This window comes from Typha latifolia, chromosome 3 (assembly GCF_019914945.1).
Source record: "Typha latifolia isolate L0001 chromosome 3, TyphaL0001v2, whole genome shotgun sequence".
Lineage (NCBI taxonomy): Eukaryota > Viridiplantae > Streptophyta > Magnoliopsida > Poales > Typhaceae > Typha > Typha latifolia.
The window spans coordinates 10,716,279-10,733,943 of NC_133088.1; positions in this window are offsets into that span (position 1 = coordinate 10,716,279).

Below are 17,665 nucleotides of genomic sequence, written 5' to 3' on the forward strand. Positions count from 1 at the left end.
AGCTTATCTAGTGTCATTAAATTTTGTAATAAAATAATAAAATATAATTTAAAATTATAGATGTACCTAATTTACATATAAAAGGTGTGCATAAAGTTATTCTTAAAAAACTTTATGCATGAACAAACGAAATACTTACTCGGAGAGTGTTCGAAATAAAGGAGAATTTTTTCATTTTCTCGTGACCTCTTTTATTATAGTTTTAAGATTGAAATAATTAACAGTAAATAAAGATCTGCACATATATCATATGAAGGCAATAATGTCATAAAGTAAGATATTTTATTCTTTACACAACTCCTCGACTATGAAAGTTTCACTTGCCTAATATCACTTTCCAAATAATTGGTTGCAACTAGGCTACGGGATTATCCTCGTATGGTACGGAGTCCACCTCGAATAAAGTAATAAAAATATAAACACAACATTCATGTACGTAATTAATTATATAATTCTACTGACATTCACTATAGGCTTCGCCACCAGTAATTTCAATGCACAACTAAGCACACCCCATAGAGACCACACGAGGTGGCACTCTAACACCTCAAAAATAATTGACACATGTTGAGCACATGCCATTCATCTCCTTCCCCGCTTGCCCACTTGCCCAACAGAGGATCCTATCCTCTATTAGGGCAGGCCTGGTTGGCCTCCTTGCACACGCCATCGTTGGCATGTAGAGAGGCCAACCTCGGATAGCGCACCAGACCAGCAATGGCCTCAGCTTCCCCTATTTATTTCCCTCCCCTGTTTCTCCCTTCCCCTCACGCCTTCCTCCCTTACCCGAACCTGAGAGCAACCAATGGTCGGTGAGCGACAACCTCCCCTTCTCTTCGATTTACTCTTAGATGATGAGTGTTTCTCTTTCGTTGTTAACATCATCGTGTTGGTTGGAACCGCTTGTTGGTGTCCTGAAAAATGGGGTAGTGCTTGGCTAGCCGGCAAGCCCTAACCAACAATCCTCAAAGTCGAGAAGCTTATTGGAGCTAGGAGCTCGGTCCTAGGCACCCTAGTGAGGACCGGTGGAGGGTTAGTCATGGATGCTCGTCGCAACCACCTTTGGTCTACTGGGTCATCGGTTGTCGCCCGTGACATGCAACGGCGATCTCGCCTCCACCTTCCCAACCCTCTTTGCCTTGCCTTAAGCCTTCCCGTGCTACTCCCATCCCTCACTAGAGACGAAGACTCCCTAACTTCACCCCCTTATTTTTCACTTCGCAATTCCTATATCAGCATCATCAAAGGTCGTCATGGTCGAGGGCTCCTTCATGGTGGTTCCCTCAACCCTTCTCCTCCCTTATGGTGATTCAGTGATGATTGGCCGCCCATGTTAGCCATCCGTCACACGGGAGGTCTACACGAGAGGAGGAAGGGGGTTAACCCCTCCCTCCCATGTCTAAGTTGCACCGACAAGGTTGGATGGGTTCCAACCCAATTAGGTTGGTCTAGTCCAGCTGAATTAGGTTGGATGGGTGGTGGGTTAGGCTGCAAAACCTTAGCCCAAGCCTATTGCAAGCTAGGCTATTGAGCCCGAGACTATTGTGGGTTGGGCTGGTCTGTCGAGCCCGAGCTCATTGCTGGTTGGGCTGTGCTGGCCTAGCTCGACTCCCCCTACCTTTGGGCTGACTTGGCTTAGCCCAACCAAAGCTAGGTGGTTGGGCTAGCTAGCTAGCTGGGCCCAAACCTAAGCTCTTCATAAGCCTTTTTCTATTTTCATTCATGTTAGAGAGTTGAAATGTGGGTTTGACTTAGCTTTTTTTACTATAGATCTCCCTAGAACTAGTGCCTCCCTGGAATAGGTCAGGATTAGAATGACACAGTTTAGCCCTAGGGAAATTTAGTGTATTTAGCCAAGCGGACTATCAACCTCTTATTTTTACTACTTGATGTGATGTGTAAGTGGTAGTTTAAATGAATTATCTTTGACATGAATACCTAAAAATAATAGTGATATATGTTAATCTAACTTACCGATTGGCATGATTATTTATTATGATTACTACACATATTCATCAGCTTGCTTAGGTATGATAACATATAATATTCCACGATAATGGTGCCATCTTATTTTTACTAATTTGTTGTATCATGCCATTAGCACACACGCACTACCATAAGGGTGTTGACATTTATGTCTCAACAGTACTCGACATCTCCTCAGCTAGGATAAAGGTCAAGGAAATTATTAATATTATTATATAGTAGGGCTTATACTTGACATATTAGTCTGTGGATCCTAGTCAATCAAGTATGCTGTTTGTCGGGCGATAGGCAATAACCTTTTTAGCGTATTTAAATTGAAGAGTGAATAGTAGGATGACGTAAACCTAGTGATACCCAATGATGCAGGGTGAGGGCATCCTTGAGCAACGACTCACGATTTTTTGCACGATGGTGCGATACTGACTCATGTGATGGTTTTATGACCGAGGTCATTATTCTACGGTGACGGACAATCGATCATATTATTTGTCGAGTGATGGGTAAGTGATTCTATCGCTAGGGTCTACCCTCCCTTTAGGGGATTGATGTTCGTTGAATATAGATAGTGGCATGTGGGTTGAGTCTGAGGCGTGTTACGCATATGGGTTGGATCAAGTTAGCATGTGTTAGGGCAGACCGTGCTAATTAAGTACATGACTTGCACGACTCACTTTACTATCTTGATCAGTTACGTAGATATTTATGTATTCTCCATGCTAAGTGTATTATTGTTATTCATGTTATTTGGCTAGTGACAGTGTCACTTGCTAAGCATTAGGCTCATTCATAGTTGATATATGATGCAAATTGATTATCACCCAAGTGGGAGCTTGGTAGTAGTTTAACTATTTGGGCATTAGGCCCCCTCTTGTTGTATCTTTATTTTGGAGGAACCTACCCTTAGATTATATTTGGATGGACTTATTATGGCATGTGAGCCTTTAATTATTTCCGTTATTTTTGCTCTTATTTGATATTGATAATATGTTGTTAGACTCTGATACATTTAGTTAGGATCTTTTCTTACTACATTAGTTGTTTATTTTCACTAAAATAAAATTTATGTAGGTCACATTCGAACGTAGAAGGGGTCGAGTTCAAACGTCCTTGAGAATGCTTGCATTAGGTTCGCAAATATAGAGGACACGAAAAGTGCGTTCGAATGCTATCGGGCGCGTTCAAACGTGATCGGTGGAAATCCTCTAGAATCAGAGTTACTTATTGTTATTAGAACTTGTTGGCTAGCATCTATAAATATGTGGATGGCAGCCAAATTCATTATGCTATTAGATTATCGATTTCTTGCCTCCTATCTTCTCTCTATTCTCTCTACCCTAATCTCCCTCCTCCCTCTTCACCATCCTTACCGTTGGCAAGTCCTCTCCTAACTTCTAATCTCCCTCGACTATCGATTCCTCCCTCTTTTTTGGGATCTCGATCACTTCTTCCCCTTTGTCTATATCCCTTAAATGCATCCACCCTCCACCCTCCACCTTCATCTCCATAATCATCCATAACCCTAACATCCACTCCACCCGTCACCACCACCATCTCCCACGTTCTTTTGTGTTTTCGTCCCAGTTTCAGTTCGAATTTGCGAAGGGCATAAATACAGAAATTGTAGATCAGGGAGTTACGGATCTAATCCACTTGGCGAGATTGAGAGAAGGAAGACATGAGGGGGAAGAACACTAAATACCTAATTAAAGTGAAATTAAACATTCCTCGTTAAAGAGGATGCTCTAGCGTGTTGATCCACGAGGTCGGCATTCTCCAACAATTATGTAATATGGTGAGAAGAAGGGGAAAGAAAGAGAGCTGCAGGATGAGGAAGGAGGGAAAAAAGAGGAAGAAAAATAGAGGGGCAGAAGAAGAAAGCAGTGCACATGCCTTGCGCAAAAAGGCACATGCAATATATTTATGTTTTTTTACAGGTCATTACAAGCACCGAGCTAGAAACTAAAAGTCAAAATCAAAACCTACTAAGACTGAAAATTGCATGCTATTAGGACTAGGAAAATTTAATACAACTCATAATTAATTCAATTAGAAGAACGAAAATTGAGTATGATCAAAAAGGAAAAGCACGACAAAAACGATGACATAATTCTTTGATGTGAAAAATCTCCTTGATTAAAATCAGATTTATATTTTACTCAAATAGTTAATACAAGTATTGCAAATTAGATATGCGATAATTCAGTCATATGAAAATTCTAAAATCTTTATGGGTCGTAGTCTCATCAATCTAGAATGAAGTGATTCCAAGGTCCCAAGATCAGGGTGAAAAAATATAATTGAAATAGTGGATGAAGGTCAAAACTAGACAAAAATAGAAATACCAATGTTGTAGCAGTCATTAGAGGGTGACGGATGGCCAAGGAATGGTACAGGTCGATCGGGTGATGGTGGCTCGTGGAGGTAAATGGTGGCTAGGGTTTGCAGGTACAGATAGAGTTTCTAGGTTAGATATACTCTTAGAAAAATAATGGCTATGAATAAATAATAAAAATAAGATAAGAAATTAACTTAAACCAAGGTTTATCTGATGATCTCCTAATCCAAATAAATAATTACCACTCATATTTATAGGAGTGAAAACATAGTAGGTCAGATCCAACTCACCTTACAGAGCTTACATACGTGAATTATCCACTTTAATTAAATCTAAAAGCAATCAATTAAATTCGACTCAACTCAACCTAATTGACTCGACTCTCATGGTCAGATCATATCAATCCACCACGCTTTCGACACCTTATCCTCAAGGTGACTAGCATGTGAGCTAGACCTTCTTACTCACATTGTGCTCGTGATCCCACGTGTCTAGAACATGTCATACTTGGGTTGCATGGAGGTCTGACACAATCGGTTGATGCAGGCCCATTGGGTCATTCCACCAATCATCTTTAGGCTCATACTCGGGTCCAAAGTCATGCTCATGAGCTATACTAAGTCATATTAGGTGATCGAGCCGATTTGCAAAAATTTAGCTCATATATGTTTAATTTATCTCCTCCACCCACTTGCCCTAACCCTAACTCTAAGGTCAAACTTCTATTTGGACCTAGGGGCACTGCCATAGGTCTTTGTAGCCTTTCGAGGCAGCTAGGCATCGTCCTTGGTCGGTGGCAATCAACATCTGACTGGTCCTTGTGGTGGTGGAACAGCAACGAGCGACGGTGGAGGAAGAAAATTGAGCTTGGGCTCGATTTGCTTTAATGGTGGCCATGGCCACCATTAGATGGCAATCGGGCTAGGAGGGCTAGCCATGGCCATCGGTAGCCATGAAAGGGTATAGTGGAAGGCCATCTATGATGATCTTCTGGCCGGTGCCATTGCTAACGGTGGTCATGGCCCAAGTGTGGACAGACAAAGGAAGGGACTAGCAAAGGTGGCTTGGACTGAGAGGGCATTGCTTTCCACTGTGGCTAGGGAAGACGATGTTAGGGCCATCGCTAGGGGCTGCTCTGGTGTCTCTACTACGACAGGAAATGTAACAACATATCTCACAAAAAAAAATGTTATTGCATGGCACGACACGGTCGGCCACACCATGTGCCCTAGCCGCCGCCTAGCCAATCCGGCCGGGCCAGCTGGCGCGGCGGGCCCTACCACCACTACCGCGGCCTCTCTCCCCACCGCCTCTCTCTCTCTCTCCTTTTCTTCTCCCCCCTTCTCTCTTTTTCATCCCCCCCCCACTCTCCTCTCTCGCTCTCTCTCTTCTCCCCCCTCTCTTTTGGTCTCTCTCTCACTTTCCTCTCTCTCTCTCTCAATCTTTCTCTCTCTCTTTTTCCCTCGTGCCACCGCCAGCGTGCCGCCACCAGGGTATATTTTATATATTTAGTTTTATTAAAAATAAAACTGTAACGCCCCCGCCCGGCATGGGCACGTGCACGCCCACGCGCCCACACAGCACGCGCGGTGCACGCGACAGGACGGGCGGGGCCTGTCACGCACAGATACTCTCCTGTACACATATAATCATGACATCATCAAATACTACCTACTAACATATCAATGATCACATAATCCATCACCAATTAAATCACTATTAACCAAATAAACCTGTTAACATATGAATATCTCACTCCACAATAATATACATTAAAGCACTACATAATCCGGGAGGACCCACACAGGCCACAACAAACTATCAAGATACAACTAAAACGACTAATATAAGAGTACACTATGATTCGACCTGTATTATACAATTCATCGTCTAATACAACAGAGTACAAATATCAAATACTGGTACAACTCAATTCCTATATAAACTATCATCTATACCGTCTCGCATCTATAGCTCACCTCATCATCGCTCTAAAATATCTTCTCAAGATATCTCAAGTCGCTATCACATACCACATATCTGAAGGGGTTAGAAAAAAAATAAAGAGTCATGAGTAAAAGGCTCAGTGAATAGACCTTACCCTGAATTAATGATGCTAAACAGAGAGTAAATCAAGTACTGGATAATATGAATCAGAAAGAGCATCATGTCATGAATGAGTATATGAATGTTCCTGAATATACATAAATGAAAAATAGATAACATGTCATGTCATAACTGGTAAAAGTATATAATCTTCGATAATGTATAAATAAATCTCCATGTCATGCCATCATCATAACTCTCTCTCAAATATGACACATGATGCATGCCGACCATGACCATACTATGATATCAAATGCAACCATATATAATGCATATTGATCACTCGATAATCAGGTAACCAAATGATAATGAAATCATATGCATTTCTCAACATCACAATCATCACCGACATCTCAGTATCATATCATCATACTAGACCACTATGCACAGTCACCACCCGGTACCTGGTCTCAACATCATGTCCGAAGGCTCAGAGCATACTCCGTCACCCGTAAGAGTATCTCAAATATAATCATACCCCGTCACCTGCTAGGGTATCAATATCCATTCAGACCGGGCACTCACATAGTTGATAGAAACCTCGTGAGGATAACTCGCCCCATATGCCTTGGCGAACGGCATGTGTCTGAATGTCTGCTGAGCACATAGACTAACGACCTCGGATGTAAGGCCAACAAGATCGCGACTATATCGAGCGATCAATCATCCACCAAATGCGTCCTAACCCTCGCACCCACTCGGGTATCCTCACGCTTTCTATCAACTATCCTATCAATCACATTTCATGCTTTCCTTCTAAATGATAGTTCATATGCATATATCCAGTACGATAATAAGTCAATGCATAACAGAAATTTAGGTAAAATAGAAATTAAGAGAAAATGATGCAATGTAGTCTCCAACTGTATCGTCAACACATGCATACTCATGCTAATCTATTACATGCATACTCATGCTACAGATCAACTCGGTAAACAATCATAACAGTAGAATCATCTCTCATGATCTCTATATATCACCAATGTGTTCATATCCCAGATCAACCTAATTAGATGCATGCTAAAATATGCTCGACTGTAATCATCTATAGATAAAGTCATATAATCATGCTGGAGGCCAAAACATGCATGTACATAATATATAATATAACCTAATTTGAGAAACGCGTCTAAGGGATAAGACTACTCACCACTACTGTAATTACCAAACCACCACTCGTTCACATTGCTACGACCATGATCAAGCCTCGATTGCTAAGTCCACGGGGTCTTGAACAAGGGGGTCGGAATCTAAAATTATTTAAGTAGTATGATGTTAACCATTTATCTGATTAAAATCCGTTCATGTAATATATGATAATTTAAAAGGTTTTAGAATTCTTGCTTATCTTTATAACTAGTTAAATTTTTAATTACAAATAAAAAATATAAATATAAATATAGATGAAAACCTAACTATAATTATATCTTGATTAATTAGAAATTACTTTATAAAATAATAAATAAATACATAAGCCTAGTATTTTATTTGTTACAAAAATAACAATATATTATAAATTAATAGAATTACTTAAAATGTATATCATAAGAATATTAGAATATAAATCTGATAATTATAATTTACAAATCTATCTATTAATCTAATATACATATAAGTAAATAAATAACTAAATAAATATACGTATGACCTATATTTATGTATAATAGTTTACAACCTAATCAATCATTAATTAATTATAATTAGCAATAATCATAATAATGAATATGTATTAACATAAATAATGTCTAAATCTATTTGTATTAATTAATACAGAAATACCTAAGTAAAATAATGAATAATAAAAATTAACAAAAACATTAAGGGATCACTAGTACTAGTGCTGGGCTTGGCCCAGCACTGGCCTGCTACGGCCCAGCACTGTTGCAAAAAATAAGGAGAGAAGAAGCAGTTGAGAAAGAAGAAGAAGAAAGGGAGAAGGAAGAAGGAAGAAGAAAAAGAGAAGAGAAGAAGGGGAGGGAGGTGCAGACCCGGGTCGACGGGGAGGGCACCGGCTGCTGCCGGCCAGCCAGCGGCTCGGCTCCGACGAGCCTGACCCTGGGCAAGATAGAGAAAGAGAGAGAGAGAGACAGAGAGAGAGGTCTCACCAGCGGCAGCAGCGGCTCCAAGGAAGGTGTCGGTATAGAGAGAGTAGAGTGAGGGGGTGGTCGAGAGGGAGAGATAGAGAGAGAGAGATTTAGAGATTTAGAGAGAGAAGGCGGTGGAGGAGGGGTAGCGGCGGTGCCGGGGCCCGCCGGGGCCAGCTGGCCGCAGCCGGTTGGCTGCGGCCGTGGGCGCGTGGCGCCTCGCAGCTTGCATGGGTACGAGGTCGGCCGCGTGGCGCCTCGCAGCTTGCATGGGTACGAGGTCGTGCCCCTTAAATATTTTTTTTTTAAGATTGAGTTGTTACAAAAACTAAATATATAAGTTACTATTAATGTTTATGTATATTTATACGTGCATATATTTAGTATATATAAATATATAATGTATTTCTAGCACCTTATTATTATATATTATTTTCTATACAATAAAATGCTAAGCTCGAATAATTATTTTTATATTAATGGATAATGATTATTATATGTATAATTAATAACTAGTTAAGTAAAAGTAGTAGTTGCCAAATAATTGAATTATACTTAGTTATTGTATGTACATGTATTTTAATTATATTATTGTACATCTGATTCCTTTATGGTTTTATATCAAAAGAGATTAATTATTATATGCCTAATATATAATTAGAATAAGGTTGTCATAAGTATATATATAATATAAACCCAGTTATTTAACCAAAATTTAAAAAGTTATTATATTTTACACTAATAAATTCTAAATGGGATAAACGACTAACTTTATACTACTTAAATATTTTCATATCCTGAACCCCCTTATTTGAGACCCTATGGACCTTACTAGCGACGAGTGGCAGTTGATCGATGGACGTGAGGGATACGTGTGTAGTATCTTCTGATCAGATGTGAGTAGTTTTATCCCGTAGACGTCTTTCTCAAATTAGGTTATATTATATATTATGTATATACATATTTTAGCCTCCAGCATGATTATATAACTTTATCTAGAGATGATTACAGTTGAGCATATTTTATCATGCATATAATTAGGCTGACCTTGGATATGAGTATGATGATGATAAATAGAGATGATTAGAGATGACTATACTGTTATAATTTTATGCCCAGTTGATCTATAGCATGAGTATGCATGTTGTGATAGATTAACATGGGTATGCATGTGTTGACTACATAGTTGGAGACTACATTGTATTATTTTTCTCTTGATTCCTGTTCCATCTAAATTCCTATTATGCATTGATTTATTATCATACTTGATACATGCATATGATCTATCATTTAGAAGGAAAGCATAAAATGTGATTAATATGATAGTTGATAGAAAGCGTGCGGATATCCGAATGGGCGCGAGGGTTAGGACGAGCTTGGTGGATGATTGATCGCTCGACATAGTTACAATCCTGTGGCCTAATGTCTGAGGTCATTAGTAGCAAACATTCGAACACATATCATTCGCCATGGCATATGTGGCGAGTTATCCTCATGAGGTTTCTATCAGCTAAAAGGGTACCCAGTTTGGATGGATGTTGATACACTTAGCGAATAGCAGGGTATGGTTATATTTAAGATACTCCTTGCGGATGACAGAGTATGCTCTGAGCCTTCGTGCATGATATTGAGACCGGGTATCGGGTGTTCATTGTGCACAATGGTCTAGTGTGATGATGATTTTTCAGAGATGACATTGATGACTGAGATGTTGAGAAATGCATATGATATGTGGTTGCATTTGATATTATAACATGGTCATAGTTGGCATGCATCATATGTGTCATACTAGAAAGTTATGATGATGGTATGACATGGAGATTTGCATATACATTATCGAGAATTATATACTTTGATCAGTTATGATATGATATCTACTATACATTTATATATTGTCAAGGATACATTCATATACTCATTAATGACATGATATTCCTATGTGATTCATATTATCCAGTATAAGATTTACTCTCTGTTTGGCATTATTGATTTGGGATAAGGTCTATTCACTAAGCCTTTTGCTTATGACTCTCTTTATTTATTTTCTAACCCCCTTATATATGGGTACGTGATAGCGACTTGAGATATCTTGAGAAGATATTTTAGAGTGATGATAAGGTGAGTTATAAATGCGAGACGATATAGATGATAGTTTATATAGAAATTGAGTTGCACCAGTATTTGATATTTGTACTCTTTTGTATTAGACGATGATTTGTATAATACAGGTTGAATCATAGTGTACTATTATATTAGTTGTTTTAGTTGTATCTTGATGGTTTGTCGTGGGTTGTGTGGGTCCTGCCAGATTATATAGTGGTCTATTGTATATTATTGTGGACTTGGATATTCATATATTAATAGATTTATTTGGTTAATAGTATGTTTGGTGGTGGATTATGTAATCATGGATAGGTTAGTAGGTTTTATTTGATGATGTCATGATTATATGTGCATAGGAGGCATTACAATTTAGGTGGTATCAGAGCTTAGGTTTAAAGATGATCTGGCAAACCATCAGGTATAGTAGTTGTCAGTTTATTTTTGGATTACGCTATTAATCAATCTTTACGAGTGAGATATTAATTGGTTGAGATAGAGATCTAGGTTGTGATGTTGAGATTACTAAGTTTTGATACTTGATGATATTGATAGAAATAATTTATGATATTGGTATATTGAGAATTTATCTGAATGACTAATGAATAGGAAGAGATATTACTAAATTATACATTGATGTTATTGAGTCGAGGTGTTATAGTCTGTGGAGCATAATATTGGAAATGTCAGCATGTTCATATAATGTGATAAAGTGTAGAAATTCCTAAATAAGTAGAGATATTTATTTATGTAGAAGGATTATTAGTAGTAGATTTGAGATTATTCTGAACAAATATAGCATATTTTTGGATTCTTGATATTTTTATGGATACACTTAAGATTAGGAGATTGATGTAAAAAGATATATGTGTAGAGAGACCATTCTGATTTTTATGAGGGTTATAATTATTGATTGTGGATGGATGAGTAAGACATATGATGATTTTGTATAGTAGAAAAGATATTAGGTGATGTGATATATATGATTGTAGATTATATATAGAAAAAAAGTTTTGGGATGACTGGTATGATAAATTATGTTTGCAAGATACTCATGTTAGTAAGTATGAAATTTTGATTGTACCAACAAGATGGATGATCTAATAGAGATATGTTTGTCCAATACAAGTGTTAGAAGATTACATCTCTTTTAAATTTTAAGTTGATGATTACCAAATAGGGTAATGAGCATATGAAATATGGCATGGATGCAGTTATTGGATTATAAATAATCTTAGTAGTTGAGACGTAATGTATATAGTTCTGGATGACATGATAGTAAGTTTAGTTTAAAAATTGCTAATTATGCGAATATGATTAGATGGAAAGAATGATAGTGAAATGAATTATATAAGGTGATGATAGTTACTAAGTTGATAGCCTCATGACATATTTTGTATGACACTGAAAATATATGTCGACGATTAGTTTAGTTTTGGGCTTTGATTTAGAGGATAAGAATATTATGGCATAATGATCATGTATTTTGGGTGATGAATCTTAGTTACAAATATACAGACTTATTTTGTTATGACTAATAGGCGATATTAATAATGTTATAGAAGAATTTTAACAATGCTATAAGATTAAATAGTTCAATACATGTGGTGGATTTTGTATAGAGGGTGAGATAGAATATTAAGTTGAGACTCTTGAAGAAATATGAAGTTTAAATTATTTAATTAGAAATGAGATATGTTGATTTTTAATCAGAGATGTTAAATAAATATATTATATTCTTTGTCATATTAGTTGTTTTGAGGGTACTAATTAGAGGGATAACTTAATTGAGTTATTCATAGATCCTATAGATTTGATCATTTATTATGATTGATAAACGTTTTGAAAGTTGAACTAATTGCTTCATAGGACGATATGGAGAGGAATATGGAGGACTATGATATTTCATATACAGTGTATTGATCGAGGTTTATTATACTGCTAGATCATAAGCAAATAATGATGTATAGAAAATGATTATGTTAGCATTTACTTAATCATTAGCTTACATGTTCAATTATTATACTGCTAGATCATAAGCAGATAAGGATGTATAGAAAATGATTATGTTAGCATTTACTTAATCGTTAGCTTACATGTTCAATTATTACTAGAAGTTACTAAGCGAGCCTTTTAGAATGATGAGATTGATCTTAATAATTATAATGACTTACATGTTTGCATTTGAGTCTTAAGATAAAGATATTTGATTGGGAGATAATAATTTCATGATGGATTCCATTATAGTTTGTGAAAATTTGATCTTTTAATGAATTTCAAAGTTAAGATTCTGAGTTAATCTAAAGTAAAATAGAAGATATACTAGTAAGGTTGTAATTTATATTTTTAGATGTCTTCTAATCTATATGAATTAGTTAGTGTCAGTTATTTTATTAGCAGATCATAACAGCATGACAAATTCGGTAGATTGATCTTCATTGCTTATTAGTTCATGGATAGAACTTTTGTGGATTTATCCAATTATATGTAGGTACTCTTAAAAATTGAGTACACTGGATTAGTAAATACTAAGAACTGTATTAGTTACCTAATGCCATGTTGATGTTATTGAGTATATGTTAATAGTTATTGGATAGGTAATGTGTTATGAGTATTATATCTGTCGAGATATTAAAGAGATTATTGGATTACCTAGTAGAACTCAGTAAATAGTCTTTGGATTTGAATATCATTATTATTAAGTGATATTTTTGTGAATATATTAGTAGTGATAGTAATTAAATAGATAATTATCAAATTGGAATTATGTGAATCAAGGAATAAATAGTTTGGATACAGAAAATGATTGATAGAAAGATCATTATAAATTTTATCATATATGTTGCTCGAGGTAGTCTGAATTTAATCATTCAGATATTACAGGTTAAAAAGGAATAATGTAGGAAATCAGAAGGTTATATAAATTTTATTTGATGTTGCATTATGATTAATATTAACAGATTGGATGAGATGTGCTGTATGTTATTTTGAAGAATGTATTATGAATACAAGTTAATATTTTAGTCTTATATGGATAGGTGTGATCTCTTATGTTGATTTGTTTAGCAATGTGTATAATAGTTTAAGCATATAAGCAGTGCACTTTAAATAAGAGAGTTTATATTGTCGTCTAAATTTTATAAGGATATCGAATGATGGTGAGTATGTTTAGGTTAGTGACATAATTTGTCTAGAAAGAAAAAACTGAGTTAAGTATTTTGGATGTTCTTGAAATAACTTGTATTTATCGTTCTACCCAGTATTAGTGATAGTAATGAGGGATAATAGTTTAAGCATGTTTGGGATTGGAGTATACATTCTGTAGATCTTCGAGATAATCTACTTAAAATGTTGTATTGTATTATCATAGGTGATTATGGCATTACGATATTATATGATTGCAGTTTAGTAGAAGAAGTGATAGATTTGGACAAGTTGAGGTATTTTGGAGTAGAACATGATATAATTAGTAGATAACACTTTCTATATTGCAGAATCAGTGTACGTTCTTTCTTATAGATTAGTGGTATTATCGATGTCTATGATATAGTACGATTACTTGACTGACCTAAATCTAGGAATTTTATTCTTATATAGAAGTTACTTGTGATTGTGTAATGTTAAGAGTCAATGGGTAAGTTAGTGAACGAAGTATGAGCTATAGATCTGAAAAAGTGAGATTAGACAATTATCGATTTGATTAGAAGGTAGTGGAACTAGATATGTTGACTTTCTTATAATACCAGCATGATTTAAATTTCGGGGTCAAAATTTTTATACGGGGGGAAGAAAAATGTAACAACATATCTCACAAAAAAAAATTGTTATTGCATGGCACGACACAGCCGGCCACAGTGTGGCCGACCTCGTGCCATGTAGTAGCAGGGGGAGAGGACGCCACGCGCCCCAGCCGCCGGCCTCGCCAATATGGCCGGGCCAGCTAGCACGGTGGGCCCTACCGTCGCTGCCGCGGCCTCCCTCCCCACCGCCTCTCTCTCTCTCTTTTCTTCTCCCCCCTCTCTCTTTCGGTCTCTCACTCTCCCCTCTCTCTCTCAAACTTTCTCTCTATCGTTTTCCCTCGTGATGCCGCCAGCCTGCCACCATCAAGGTAAACCTCTCTCTTTTCCTCTCTCTCTCTCTCTCTCTCTCTCTCTCTCTCGCCTTTGGGGCTCGGGCTTGCCGGAGCCGAGCCACCAGCAAGAGACTGACTACTGGATGGCCACCAGGACGTGAATGAACATGGCAATTTGGGTTTGGATCACCGCTGGTGGAAAGCTAGAATTTTGGGTGCTAGCTTCCATTACATGTGGGAAAAATGACATGAAACTCGCCTTGGCTAGCTGCTTTGGAGCCGCAACAGCGGCGGTCTGGGTATGTGGTTGTGGAGGGTCTCCACCACAGTCGGAGGAGAAGTTCTAGTCATGGTTTGGAACTCTCCTCCACCTTCCTCACAGGTGGAGTCCTCTAGTCGTTGCTGGTCAATTTTCGTCATGGCCGACGGTGCTTGGTGGCATGGGGTGGTGTGCTAGGCTAGGAGAACAGTTGTCAAGGCTTGGATTGCCTTCTTAATCCTCTCAGAGATCTCCTTCAATGATTCCGTGGACTCGACCAATGACCTCACCCATGCGGGTGGTTCATTGTCCATGTGGCTACTAGTTGTTGACGTGGCACTAAAGAAACTCCTATAGGAATAGAGATGAGTTCCTAGTCCTCCATGGTTGCTCCATCCTTATTCATCTTGATCACGTGTTAAGCATGGGGTGAGGAATGTCGACTTTGATACTAATTTTACAAACTAGATCTAAACTGATCTAGAAATAAGAAAATTATGAAAACATTTATAGTGGTAGCTTCTTGAGTTACAGTTCTAATAACTTTAGTTTCAAATGAATCAGATGTCAAAATAAAAAATTAGAAAAAAAATAGTAGAAGAATGTCAAAATAGGACAAAAGTGAGAATATCCAACATTGCGATGTTCGGTAGGAGCGTGGTAGATGGCCAAGGTAGTGGTGGACGGTTATATAGTAGGGTGGCTCGTGGTTGAAAAGGGTGGCTAAGCTTTGGGAGCTTAGAAATGTTCTACGGTTATGATCTACTCCTATGTAGATAAGGACAATCTAATGGCCACGATAAAAGATAAGGACAAGATAATTAAATAACTAAACTCAATGATCAATTCCACGATAATAATCAACACATGACCACTCCTATTGGTCGAATCATAACATGCAGATTATCCGCTGGGTCGAATCATAACACATGTAGATTAGACTTGACTCGACTCCACCCAACTTGACTCAATTGACTCAGCTCACATGGTCAGATCGTAACACATACTGGGCTTATATACATGGATTATCTACTTTAATTCAAATCTAAAAGCAACTAGCAAAAGTAATATATAGAACTTGACTCGACTTAACCTAACTAACTTGAGTCTCGCGGTCGGATTGTATCAATAGGATTCACTTACAACCACTTCTACCGCATCGATGGCTATTGATAAAAGTCCTTCTCTTGCTAGAACTCACTCTCGAATAACTACTCCATAAATCTAGATTGTCTTTGTCTAATTCACATCTAAGCTATAGATCACTCGCTTAAACAAGTGTCGTTGTCATAGATGTTCAATTCCTGGTTGTCCTCCATGTGCTTCGAGACATTAGTGTTTGATGAGCAGTTGAAAAAAAAAATTTCTTCACACTTGGTACAAAAATGAAAGTTTTAAATGATGGATCCTTAGATGGGATGGATGTCTTTAGTCTGCGTCTGTATCCCTTGCATAGAGTGTGGAGAAACATCTGTAGTTCATACTAGGTGTATCCCAAAAGAAAATTTCTAAGTCTACAAGAGTTTCTAAACTTTTCTTATCAGTTTTGGCCATTAATTTTCAAACCAATTTGAGTGTAGTTTGCACCTGACTTATTTTTCTTAAGCGTTCCATTGCTAAAATTATGTCACAGTTGGAGTTGTTTTTGTAGGAAGGTTAAATTTTGCTCTTTTATCTTCGTTCTTTATTATTTTTTTTTTTTTGCATGCACAAGTCTTCCACAAATAATATGACATGTTCCTAGATAAAACCTTAGATTGTACAATTAATAAAATTACTAGTCTTTTATGTCAACAAATTTTTCATTACGAAATATTATACTAATTTTTTGCTTTGGATATAGATTCAGATACATATATTAAATAAATAATAAAGTTTAAAACTATATCTTGAATAAATGGATACGTATATAAATTGCAATGAATCAGATTTTAAATATATACAAATACATATCAAAGACAAACCAGATTTTCAATAAATCACGTGTCCCTCGTGCGAGGTTGCCCTTAAATAGGCTTAAAGAGCTAACAACATACATAAAATAATTAGATAAGATCAAAAAATAGCGAAAATAATAATAAATTTCTTAAGCCACGAAAAGTCCATTAATAGTACAGAAGCAAGTGGTGTCACGACCCAAAATCGGAATCATGACCGACTATGCACCTCAATACGCTTGAGATACACGAAGTTTTATTAAAACTTCCTAAGTATACAATGGCAAGAATAAATAAACGAAGAGGATATGCTTTATTTAATTTAAACAAACTGGAATAAAACAATGTCATTATTACTATGTCTCCAAATAAAATTTAATTAACAATTAAATATAAAACATAAGATCAAAATAAACGGAAAGGTAAATGGGAAGGTCCTAAGTGAAGGTAGGGTCCCGGTGCATCTCGCTTAGTCGCCACACTAATAATTACTAGAGATAATAAAAGAGAGAGAAAAAAAAATCTATGAGCCAACAACTATAGCTTAGTGAGTAGAATCCACTCAAAATCCAAATAAATTCTAAAATTTTATAGTGTTAAATAAAACCCAAGTTCAACAATATAAATAATAATTTTTCAACAGGCATGCTCTTAAAATAATGACAATGATAACAATAGAAAGTCATAACTTGTAGCCTTGCTCAATTTCAACATATTAATATCTTTCCAATATTTATAATGTCATTTGTCTCAATAGGTATATACCTTGTAGATCCACATCAATTA